We start from the raw sequence: 12105 nt of genomic DNA, 5'->3' as shown, positions 1-12105 counted from the left end.
TATTCACTTCAACCCTACTCACAGAAGAGGTGATACTGGTTAAAGTAAATGAAAAAAAGATAAAAGTTAAATCTTATGCCATGCTATTAACTCCTGAATACAGGCTGGTTTCAGGTACTAAATAAACCTGATAATTTTGAGAATCGTTGATTTCATCTAATACTAAAGTATATGAACTCGATGTATAGATAATCCTCACCTGGCAAATCTATAGTCTTGGTTAATAGTTGAGGAAAACAAGAAAATCTATAGCTAGATGCAAAATGTAATCAGGGCAGAAGCATTACCGAGGGTCACTGTATTAGTCAGCATTCTCAGGAGAAACTGAACCAATGGGAGAATTAGATGTATTTATTATAAGGAGTAGACTTAGGATTATGGAAGCTGAGAAGTCCCACCATCTGTAGTCTGCAACTGGAGACTCAGGAAAGTTGGTGGTATAAATTCTAGTCTGAGTCTAAAGGCCTAAGAACCAAGAGCACTGATGGTGTAAGTCCAAGTCCAAGGGCAGGGGAAGACTGCTGTCTCCGCTCTCACAGTCATGCAGAGAGAGAATTCTCTCCTCCTCCAGCATTTTGTTCCACTTAGGTCCCCAATGGGTTGGATGATGCTCTCCCAAATTAGAAGAGAACCATCTGTTTGGCTCAGTTCACCAATTCGAATGTTAATCTCTTCTGGAAACACCCTCACAGACACACCCAGAACTAATGTTTAACCTGGGCATACTGTGGCCCAGTCAGGTTGACACATAAAATTAACCATCACAGGAAGTGATCTCCACATTAGAAGACTGATTTGAAGTCTTGGCTGACTACACTGTTGTGGGAAATGAAGCGACCAAACACCGAGGGATTTTGGAGTACGAGGTTTATTTTACATGCATGGGCTCAGAGGAGTCATTTCCAAATTCTGAGCAATGAACAAAGGATTCCTGGGGTTTTTATAGATTAGGGTCTTCTTGTCTACGTGGCAAGGCGGGATACAGAAGCGGAATGCGGAAGTTAGTCCTGTCTAGGGGCAGAGCCAGGGCTCAAGGACACAGGTGTCTACGGGGCAGAAGCAGAATGCGATAATTAGTTCTATTTACGGGGCAGGGTTCAAAGGCTCCTATTATTCAGTTCCAGGGCTCCAAGGACACAGAAGCAGGGGTGTTAATCTCAGTCCTAGCTAATGCACTGTTGTTTACTTATCCTAGACAGCCCCATCATTCTCCCCAGGGCGCCTGGGGCCTGGGCAAATAAAGGTTAAACAGAGGTTTTTCAAAGTTTCTCATATCATTCCCCCCTTTTATGCTAAACAACACTGGTTGCTTGTTTAAGCATAATATATATTTTTGTAAGAATAAACAAGTCCCCCCTTTTATTAAATTTAGAGTATTAATGAGGTTTCTTTTTCCTTTTCTCTTGTTATTACTTATAATTCTAGTTCTATTATTGCAAAAGAGCAGTCAGAAACTAAGTTTTTCTTCCCTTTTTTTAACTCAAAATACTTTCATGTCTTTGTTCCGTACTTGCACCGTTTTAACTCCGGGCACTGCAAACCAGGAAAGAGCACACATCTGTGTCTCAGGCTGCTGTTACTATCAGCTGCATCAGGCAGGATCTTTTAGCCAATCTAAAGTTATGTGGCACTCTCTCACAGTCCACTGGCAAGAGGTCCTTTTTTGTACTAAGTTCTAGTCAAAGTCTTTCTTGCCTTCTAGGCTACACAGCCAAAGGGGGAACCCCAAAGCCACATGGGCCTCTTTCACCAAAGCTGCAGGGGTCGGCACTCTGCCTTAAACTATGCGGTGCCCTCTTTCACCTGGGTAGTTTATCCCCTCATGGCCTGGAGTTGATCTTTTCCAAGCTCTGACACAGGCCTCCCCCCCTTAGGGGCTCTGCTCTTAGCTACATCCTGGGTAAGTGACTTTATTTCCTTAGCTCTAAGTCTGGCTATACTATTTAATATATCTATGAAACTAGCTAAAAGCTATATGTCAAATAATTACTTTAGAGGTCAGCTGTAACCTGTTGTTATGTACAACATCTCTCACTGGCCCCGCTCTATTCGTCCCCCTCTCCCGGGGAGTGGTGAGTACACCTCAATATCTCTTGGATACCCCGAACCTTGGATCTTATTCTAAATCTTTTCTGGGGCTCCCCGTGGATGCACTCTGTATTAATATTCTTCCTTTTAGATTTATACCTACTTCATAATTATATAAAGGAAAAGGGACGGAGGTCTCATCTTCTTGTAACTTCTTCCAAGCTGGAAATGGACGCTGTCTTATTTACCCTGGGTTGGGGTGCCCTGAAGGGGGGCAGCACGGAGGGAGTCTTTCCTGTAAGGGGAAAGACCTCACAGGGTCCTGGTCAGTTGGCTGTCACCCGGACATCGCAGGCTTGGTGTCCAGAGGCTGGCATTACTGGACCGCCGTCATTCTGGTCAGGTCATATTCTGGAGGTGACAGATTAGGCAAGAAATTGGAAGCACAATTTAATTATAACTATTAATAGACAATGGTAGGCACTTTAGTAATGATTAGGAGTTCTCTCCTTTCAGGTTTCTGAGCCCTTTCTGTCCAAGTTATCAAGACAGAAAAGAGAAAATTAGTTCTAAAGTGAAGCCTACAGACCGCCCTAACTACTTAGTTCAGCCAAACTGTTGAGTCTCAGTGGGGCAATGATGGAGATGGGCTCCTTAAGTGAGGCCTATCTTGCAACTAATCTCTTATAGGCATAGGCAAGTCATAGGCATAGGCCCTATGAAAACAGAAGAACATACAGGTTAATTTACACAACTATCCCCAAACTAGTCTCTGCGCCTGTGAGACTGTCTTTTGGGAAGACATTCTATTGCAAGGTCTTTCCTACAATGATATTTAACAGTGGCAATTTGACAAGGTCCTTTGCACCTGTAAATTGTACATCTTTGGTGGCATCACAAACCTGGTTTTAATTTCAAATGAGAGTAAATTTTCAAGACAGTTAGCTGTACTATTCTGATGTCTAATGCTGAGCACTGTGATTTTCCTTGAACTACAATTTTTCTCCTTAAGATTACCCTCACTGTTATTACAGGGACTACTTTGGGTCCCGCTTTTGATTTTTGACTGTTCGTTTGCATAAACACACGAAGAGCAGCCTGGATCACTTGTGATCCTTAAGTCTGCTTTGCTGGAACTCACACACTCACCCAGGGAACTCTTAGATTGACTTTTCAATCTGCCCCTCAGGGCATAGCAGCGCCACACATCTAGCCTCGCCTGTACCAGTTGTTTCACTCAAATCCTTGAGCGTTCATTGTGCTTACAGGTTCCTTTTCAGCCATCTTTCAGGAAAGCAACCTTCATTCCTCCCCTGGAAAGACTGGCACGAACCACACAACTAACCAAAGTACCAGGCTTTTCTTGTGGGCTTTTACTAGCTTCACAGGTCAATCCTAGTTCCTCTGAGCTTTCTGGTAATGACCAGAACCCATATGCCTCCTTCAGGTGTGACATTCCAGTCAAAGTCCTGGTTAACAAAACTACTATTAATGGCTGGTCTTATTGAACTCATGCAAAGAAACCTTATAGTGTCATTATTCCTTCAGACAATGCCAAATTCTGGAGGGGTTAGGAGAAAAATACAAAGCATGATGGAAAATCTTTTTCCTTCTGATACCTATTAAGATTGTATTTCTATGCTTTATACCTTCTATTACTAACTTTATATAATTCCTTTCTAAACTTTTGCAAACTTCTACAACCTTTTATACACCCTTTTCTATCTTCATAGCTTCTCATAGCCCTTCAGCAATATTCAAAAACTTCTATATCCTTTTATATACTTTTTCATTTCTATATCTTATACTTTCTTTTGTTTACTTTTTATAGAGTATGAAGTTTCAACTTTTCCTGGAATCCTCAGTTTCTTTTTCAGAGCAGATACAGAGCAAAACCTGAAACACAGAGTTCTGAAACAATACAGGTAGAGACATTCTCTCGCACCAATGCTTCCACTGGTGCCTCACAGAGACATGCTCCTTCAGGCCCGGTCTCTTGGCAGAGACATGCTGCTTTGCCTCAGGCTGAAGCACTCATCAGCCACAATTGACCCTTCCTGGGTCCCGGGTGGCAAAGGCATTCTCCCCAACCGGCTACAGGTGACCTTTCCTAGGTCTTACAATACACAGGGTTTCTGATCAGAAGCAAAACCAATGGCAGAGACTTGCTCTCTTCCAATCCGGTCTCATGGCAGAGACATGCTCTTTGCCTCAGGCTGAAGCACTCATCAGCCACAAATGACCCTTCCTGGGTCCCAGGTGGCAAAAGCATTCTCCCCAGTAGGCATTCAGGCCTAAGGAGATCGAAGTCAGAAAGCGCTTCTCCCAGAATATACGGGGACTCAGGGCTTTGTCAAAGCTGGGGGGGGAGTCCCACCCGCTGCCGACTTCTGACCAAGCTCTGGGGGGGGCAGGGAGAGAAACCCAAGGCAGTGCCTGCCACCAGGGAGTCTTGCACTCCAGAGGTCGTCTCCCGCCCCCAGACCCTAAGGGCAGCGGTACAGAGCGGTTAGCAATATCTCTTTACTCTTGTTTATAAAATCAAATCAAAATAGGCCTGTGAAATCTGCTATTTGTTATTCTCGAATGCAATTACAAGGAACAATTTCTATATACATTATAGAGTACAAACAGGAATTAATTAAGGCATTTCTGGGTTGTTACAGCTCAAATTCTTAAATCTAGTCAGTTGAAAAATCATATAAACACATGGGATACATAAAAGTAACAGGTTTGGTTACATTTCAATTTTGGAAGAATTAGCACAGACTTTACAAAGTTACTTTCAGCATGAAGAATCTGAAAACACTCTTGCTTGTTTGCAGCATTAATTTAGTCTCTTTAAAAGTCTCTCTTAGGTGACCACTCCAGGGGCGCTGGTTGGAATTCCACACAGCTTGGAGAAATCTGGAGCTAAAGGTCATTCAGAAAGGCAAACAGCACACTCCCCTCTCCGAGCTAAGAGTTAAAATGGCCAATAAATCACTCTCGGGGGGAAGGCTCAAGACTCTTTCAAAGTATGATGAGCTCGTCTTACAATTGCCAGACCAGTTGAATTACCAGGTCCTCACTGGCAAACATTTCAGAACTTAAAATTCCTCACGCCTCAAGCTGCGGCAGCAGAAAACTCACTTCAGTGCCTGCCATCAGCCCCTCCCACTGGCTGAAACCCTACCCGTTGCTAGGAAACAGCCAGCGGGGCTGCCGCCCTAGTCAGCAGTAGCCTGGGGGGAAGGGCTCCGCCAGCCACCAAAGTCAGCAGGGACGGGGAGGGGGTTTACAGTGTAGCACTCCCAAAGAAAATCCAGGTCTCCCGCTAGCTGGGAAACCTCCTGCTCTAGGCTAGACAGTTCGACCAGCCCGTTGCACACTGGGGACTGCCTGTCCTGCCCTCAGCCGCCAGGCCCCTGGCTCCCGCCCTCCGACCCTGTCTCCGGGGCTGGGGAGGGGGAAGCGGTCGCTCGGAGGAGCTACCCAGCACCTCGGCAATCCCGTCCCGAGGAGACAGCCTCCCGCTCCCGCCCGCCACCTGGGGTGCCGATAAGGGGAAGAGAAAGGGGGTGCGAGGACGCGAGAAGTGTGCGCGCTTTTCCAATCAGCGAGCGAGGGTCCCAGCATTGCTGACTGGGAGAACTCTGGGGACGGAATACTCATCTCGTCAACACCGGCGCGGCCTCCGTGCTGCTTTGTTTCAACCAGTCAGATTCCTCGGCTCCGGCACCTGCGGACCCAGCTGGCGCGCGTTTTTTTTTTTTTTCTACAAATTAGACATAGAAACTCACAGACAATGACATAGCCGCGACAAACAAAGACTGCACAGATACAGTTTCTCCTCTCACACAGGCGAACCGCGGTTCTCACACAACTTCAGCTCTTTCACTCATACCTGCCGAGCCCCACACGACGCGGACACACAAAGGGTGGGGTAGATTCGCTCGTCCGCCTGGCCTGCTCCCTCTCGGGACGAAGTCGGTCTTGGCTAAGGTTGCCCCAGCAGAATTCGGGGTTAGCTGCCAACCGTTATACCGTATGACCTGACACAGGAACCGCAGGTTGGGACCCACTCTTGCTCCGTAGGACCAGCCCGTGGAGCCACAAACACAGTCTCGCACACTTTCACGCTCAAGCACTCCGAGTTTAAACAATACCCCCCTGAGTACGGGGGTCAAGTTGTGGAACCCGGTATGGATCCCACCTAAACTCAGGACAATACCCCCCTGAGTACGGGGTCAAGTTGTGGAACCCGGTATGGATCCCACCTAAACTCAGGACAAAACCCCCCGAGAAGGGTTCGAGTGGTCGGAATGCATCCAACCCAAGGTTCCAATGAGAGGTGATCAGCCTCTTCCAGTCTCGGGACAAGTCCCCGGGGCACTCACCAAGTTCGGCGCCTCCAATCAAGGCCTTTAATCAAGTCGTAGTCCAGAATCTCTCACTTCCCGCCTGGCCGTGCGGGTCAGCGGCCGCCGCCCCAACTGGACGGGGCCTAAGAAATCTCAGGGCACGTGCACCCCCGCTTTCCCCAGTTGGTCCTGCGGCCGCCTCCCGGCGTTTCCAGACGGTGACAAACGCCTGAATTAGTGTGAGGTCGCCTTTCCCGGTCAGGGAACCAAATGTTGTGGGAAATGAAGCGACCAAACACCGAGGGATTTTGGAGTACGAGGTTTATTTTACATGCATGGGCTCAGAGGAGTCATTTCCAAATTCTGAGCAATGAACAAAGGATTCCTGGGGTTTTTATAGATTAGGGTCTTCTTGTCTACGTGGCAAGGCGGGATACAGAAGCGGAATGCGGAAGTTAGTCCTGTCTAGGGGCAGAGCCAGGGCTCAAGGACACAGGTGTCTACGGGGCAGAAGCAGAATGCGATAATTAGTTCTATTTACGGGGCAGGGTTCAAAGGCTCCTATTATTCAGTTCCAGGGCTCCAAGGACACAGAAGCAGGGGGTGTTAATCTCAGTCCTAGCTAATGCACTGTTGTTTACTTATCCTAGACAGCCCCATCATTCTCCCCAGGGCGCCTGGGGCCTGGGCAAATAAAGGTTAAACAGAGGTTTTTCAAAGTTTCTCATATCAACACCACCTATGTCTTTGACCTATGCTTCTTCATCTAAAAAAAATGAAAATAATTATGCCTCACAGGGTGAAGGGGAAAGTAAAGGGATTAAAATAAATGTAAGTGTGCCTTATAAATTTTAACTGGCCTGGAGATATAAGGTACTATTTGTTCTGTTTCCTGTTTGTGTCCCTCTGTACTTTATCACAATAGAGTAACAGGCCTGGAAAGTGCAAATTCACAAAAAAAACTTTTGTCAGAGTGATTTCTGTTCGGAACCACCCTGCCTGGTTTCAGAAGCTTTAACCCCCATGGCTAAAACTGAGTAAAGAGACGTTGGGACGACCAAAAGCCGCTAAGGAAACAAAGCTTATCTTCCCAGCAGGGGTGCTTTCTCTGCCCTCTTTCTCTTCACCCTACTTGGCCCCTGGCAGAGGACTTATTAGCCAATGACAGGTAAGAATCCTCAAGGGAGGAATGATGGGCTAAGGCAGGCAGGGTCTCAAAGGCGCCCTTAGGGAAAGGCTTTGGGGGGCTATAGAAAGAAGGGGTGATGGACCCTCACCCCTCTGCTTTGACATAGCCTGAGTCTTCATTCTGTCTGCCAGAAGTCTCCTAATCTCTTGGCTGCCTTACTTCCCCTGTCTGATTTAAGCCTGAAACAATGACGAGGTGGAATGGGTCGTTCCAGGGGCAGGGATGGGTGGTTCCCTGGGGCCATCAGGCCTCAAAAAGAATGTGTGAAATCTGCTTTGCTGAGAATGTCCTCAATTTTCTGATAAGGGTCCAAGCACGAAATGAGTTCCCAAAGTTTTATGGCCCTTTAGCTAACTGATCCTGACTCAGAATAAGCCCTCATAGTTCTTTGAATGTTATCTATTGTTTGATCATTACTGCCTGAGGGTGATGAATGAAGATCTTCCTTCAGGTAATGCTCCCAGAAAAGCAATAAAAGCTTGTCCAGCCAAGGGTCAGGGTGCTCTCTCACTCAGAGAGGGGCCATGCCATCCCTTGTTCTTCACAGGATTTCATAGTTTGTGTGAATTTGTTCGTTGCATCCACAACACAGTGGACACCATCGGTCAGAGTTTGCATCAGATTTCATTGGAAGAAATAAGCTAAATAAGTAGTCTTATGTTTTTGGATATAAAAGGACATGAAATATTACAAAAAATATTAAACCAAAGCCTCCACTGAAAAAGCTCTGCTAAAACAGACGTAGAGCCCAAGAGATCTAGTCAATAGCAACTCATGTATGCCTTATGAGTTCCAATGCCTTAACTGTGTGTCCAAGAAAATTGTCTCAAAAATTATAATAATCAATTAGAGTTACTCTCTCAACAGCTGTATAGGTGAAAGTAGTGGAATGTTGGTCTAGGAATGTCTACATGTTTTCCATACTCCTGGGAATACCCAATTAAATGAAGGATTCATTTCAAAAATGAAAGGAGCCATTGCTTATATCAATGACAGAGAAAATATTTCTAGAGGAAAAACAATGAATTAGTAATGGAAGTGAGCATACATAGAATAGGCCCTGTGTGTGTGAGTCCAAAAGGCCAAGGGCAGGAGAAGACTGCTCAGTTCTCACAGTCCTGTGTGGACTCAGGCTTTATAGAAGTCCCAGGCTTGTCATTCTCCTAGCTGCTATCACCCCTTATACCAGAACTGTCAGCCTTGAATAATGGAAAATCTGCTGCTGCTTTCTCTGGGTGCTGAGTTAAACAAGACAGAGGCAATTTATCCTACCATAGTCCTGGTTCCTTCTTGCCTGACAGATCTTACTTCTACTGAGAATGATCTTCCATAGCAATGACGAGACAGTTGGAGAAAAAGATTGTCACAAATTCAAACTAAGGGTCTGGTGAAAGAATTAAAATTGAGTTATGTAATTTGGGTAAAAAAGCATTTCCCCAAAACCAGAATTTTCTCCCATGCCTTCTTAAATTGGTTAAGAGTCTACCATTGCCAGTCACTTAAGCTCAAACATATGCTCATTTTTAATCACCCCTGCTACTGTTATCCCCACAATTTATTAATCGACAATTATTAGTTATGAGCACACAGTACAGAAGTAATATTTCTTGTCTCTTCATTTTAGCTCCTCTGTCAATAATTCAATTTGTTTTCTCGTATTTTATTGGAATGGTTGAAATGTCATCTCCTCTGGCCGCCTTCCTCAGCTCTTTCTCTCAACCTCAACTATGCAGTCCTGCCAGTTGTGCACCATTTCCAACTCAAAATCCCTCGGTGGCTCACCAGTGCAAACAAAATTAAATTCATATTTCACAGGCTAAAACTGGAAAGTCCGAAAATACCAAATGTCATAGAGATTATGGAGCAACAAGAACCTTCATGCTCTGCTGGTAGAAGTGTATGGATGGGATTATTTTGGAAAGCTGATTTTCAGAATCTACTAAAGCTGAACAAGTGGATATCCTATAACCTCCAAATTCCACAGAAACAATGGTGACCTTGATAAACTGTGATATATTAAACCCTGGAATACTTATGAAACAATGAAAATAAATGAACTGTAGATATGTTCAACAGCATGTATAAGTCTCATCAACAATATTGACTGAAAAACGTTTGACAAAAGATAATATATACTATCTAATAACATTTATGTAGAATTCAAAACCAGGCAACACCAATCCACAGTGTTAAAATGTAGCTTCCTTCAGGGAGGAAGAAAAGTGTGGTATTTGAGAAAGGGCACGAGTAGGGCTTCAGATGTTGTTAATGTTCTATTTTACTACCCTCGTGTTGGTTTCATAGGTATGTTAACTTTGTAATAATCTAGAGCTGCACACTTACGTCTTGTGCACATTTCTTTACAACTTGTTTTCTTAATATAAGTTCTTAGCGTGGCTCTTAAGTTTGGCCAGAAGTGTCTCCCTACCTGTCTCTTCAACCTCACTCTCTCTCAAGCTGCTTCTCACTGAAGACTATGCTTCAACTATGTCTTAGTCCATTTAGGCTGCTCTACAAATAACCATAGACTGGGAGACTTAAATAGCATTTCCTTTTCAGTTATGGAGGCTGGGAAGTCCAATATTAAAGTGCCAACAGATCCAGTGTCTGGGGAAGTCTCACTTCTTGGTTTGCAGACAGCCACCTCTTTGTTGTATTTTCGCATGGTAGAGGACAGGCAGAGCAAGCTCTCCACTGTTATTTTCTTAAAAGGGCATTAATCCCATTACAAGGCCTCCAGCCACAAGACCTAATTAATTCCCAAAGTCTCTACCTCCATGTATAATCCCACTGGCAGTTAGGGTTTCAACATATAAATTTTGGGGACTAAACATATAGTCCATAACAAACTCTATTGGTGTATTTGCTCATCCCAGAATTGGTTCTAATTTTTTTAAATCTTCTTCTTTTGCTCATCCTGTTTCTCACTAGGAATTATCTTGTGCATCTTTTCACCTCAAAATCCTATGTGTTTTTCGAAGACCAAATATACCATTTTAAGAGGCCTTTCTTAATTTCAGTAGATTTTATCTCTCCATCTCTGAGTTGCAACATTAACCTCCGTCGTGAACCTCTATGATTTGAACCTCTCTTAGGAAATTGATCCTATAAATTCCTGTATTTCAGATATTTTAAATTTTCTTTTATTCTCTAACAAGTGTATAAATTACTGGAGAGCCAGGAACTTTGCCTTGGGTCTTGGAATCCATAGCATTACTTCACATACTGCCAGTACATGTTGTCAAATGGATAACTGGATGAGCGTGTGATTAAATGAGCAAGCAAATAAACCAGTGAATCGGTTCCCTATAAAATATTTGTAATCCTCCAAGAGGACCCTATGGGTCAAGTTTTATCCCAACCTAGGAGTACAGGTAAGTCTACCAGTATCCTCTTGTTTCCCAGAAACAATCCGGTAGATTAATGTTACAGCGTTTTGTAATTTACTGAACCCAAATGTGAGAGCTGAACAGACTAAAAGCCTGGAATTGGTAAATATACAACCAGCCCAAGACAAAATCGTGGGAAGGGAAGTTGTTTCTTTCCCAACTTTCTTCTGGTCCTTGTTTTTATCCGTTCTCCCAAACCCACCCTCTCTCCTTCCTTTCTTCCTTTCCTTTTTAGGGGTCAGTGCTGACACAATACCAATAGGGTGTGTGTGTGTGTGTGTGTGTGTGTGTGTGTGTGTGTGTGTGTGTGTGTTATAGAGACAAAATTTATTGTAAGGAATTGGCTCATGTAATTATATAGGCTAACAAGTCTCAATATCAGCTGTTTCAAAGTCAGAAAAAAAATCTTTTGGGGGAAAGTTAGTTTGGCCTCACCACTGGATAGCCCAGAATTTAACTGGCTTTTCAATAGTGAAATTGTTATGTAGTTACTGGGCAGTCAGGAAGCAATTCTGTGGGAGTAAAGGTGGTGACCTGACAACCACCAGCTGGTAGCAGGTAGAAACCAGGGCAGCAGGCAAAACATGCAGGGCTTTCAGGAGTAGAAAGCTGGCTTGATGGGAACCCTCTGAGATATAGGCAGGTTGCACAGGGACCTGCAAAGAAAAGTGAGGCACTGATGAAGAGAGGAAGATTTTGGAGTGCTAATTTCCATGTCAATTGTATAGCAGGAAGGTTATTGCCAGGCTGCAAAGTTGCTGAAGGACCACATTTCAGCCACATGACAGAACAGGGCACCAGATGTCAGTATACCTACTCTGTTGGCTCAGCAAGCAGCAGCTGGACAAGGCAAGAGAGCCCCTTTCTCCAGTGAAGTCCCTCCAGAGACATCCATTGAGAACGCTTAGCATAGGTTTCACTTTCAAGGGGGAACACTAAAAGAAATCATCTGTTATCATAGAGCAAAAGTTGAAGGGTGAATTGGGAGCTGAAAGGCAATAAATTGATAAGTGGCATACTGGCTGTGAGTATCAGTCGTGAAAGCCAATAAATTCCCTTCTGGTTTTAGACATTTTCTGCTAGATTTTCTGAAAATTGCAATTGAAAGATTGAAAAACCCTGCCCTCATACCAACAGGGTTTTTCATTGAGCACTG

The 12105-nt window shown here is 44.3% G+C and overlaps 1 long non-coding RNA gene across 1 annotated transcript; it reads right to left on the bottom strand.

The window, feature by feature from the left end:
- Positions 1 to 850: 850 nt before the first annotated feature.
- LOC128625877 (uncharacterized) lies at positions 851 to 7103 on the bottom strand. The gene is made up of 2 exons (XR_008389742.1): positions 6408 to 7103; positions 851 to 2439 (listed from the first exon to the last, which is right to left on the bottom strand). It is a non-coding gene; the product is annotated as an uncharacterized LOC128625877 (long non-coding RNA).
- Between the last annotated feature and the right edge of the window lie 5002 nt (positions 7104 to 12105).

This window comes from Artibeus jamaicensis, unplaced genomic scaffold, assembly GCF_021234435.1.
Source record: "Artibeus jamaicensis isolate MK-2021 breed Jamaican fruit bat unplaced genomic scaffold, CSHL_Jam_final scaffold_1019, whole genome shotgun sequence".
Lineage (NCBI taxonomy): Eukaryota > Metazoa > Chordata > Mammalia > Chiroptera > Phyllostomidae > Artibeus > Artibeus jamaicensis.
Note: the sequence above shows the minus strand (reverse complement) of the source record. Positions and strands in the feature narration are given on the sequence as shown.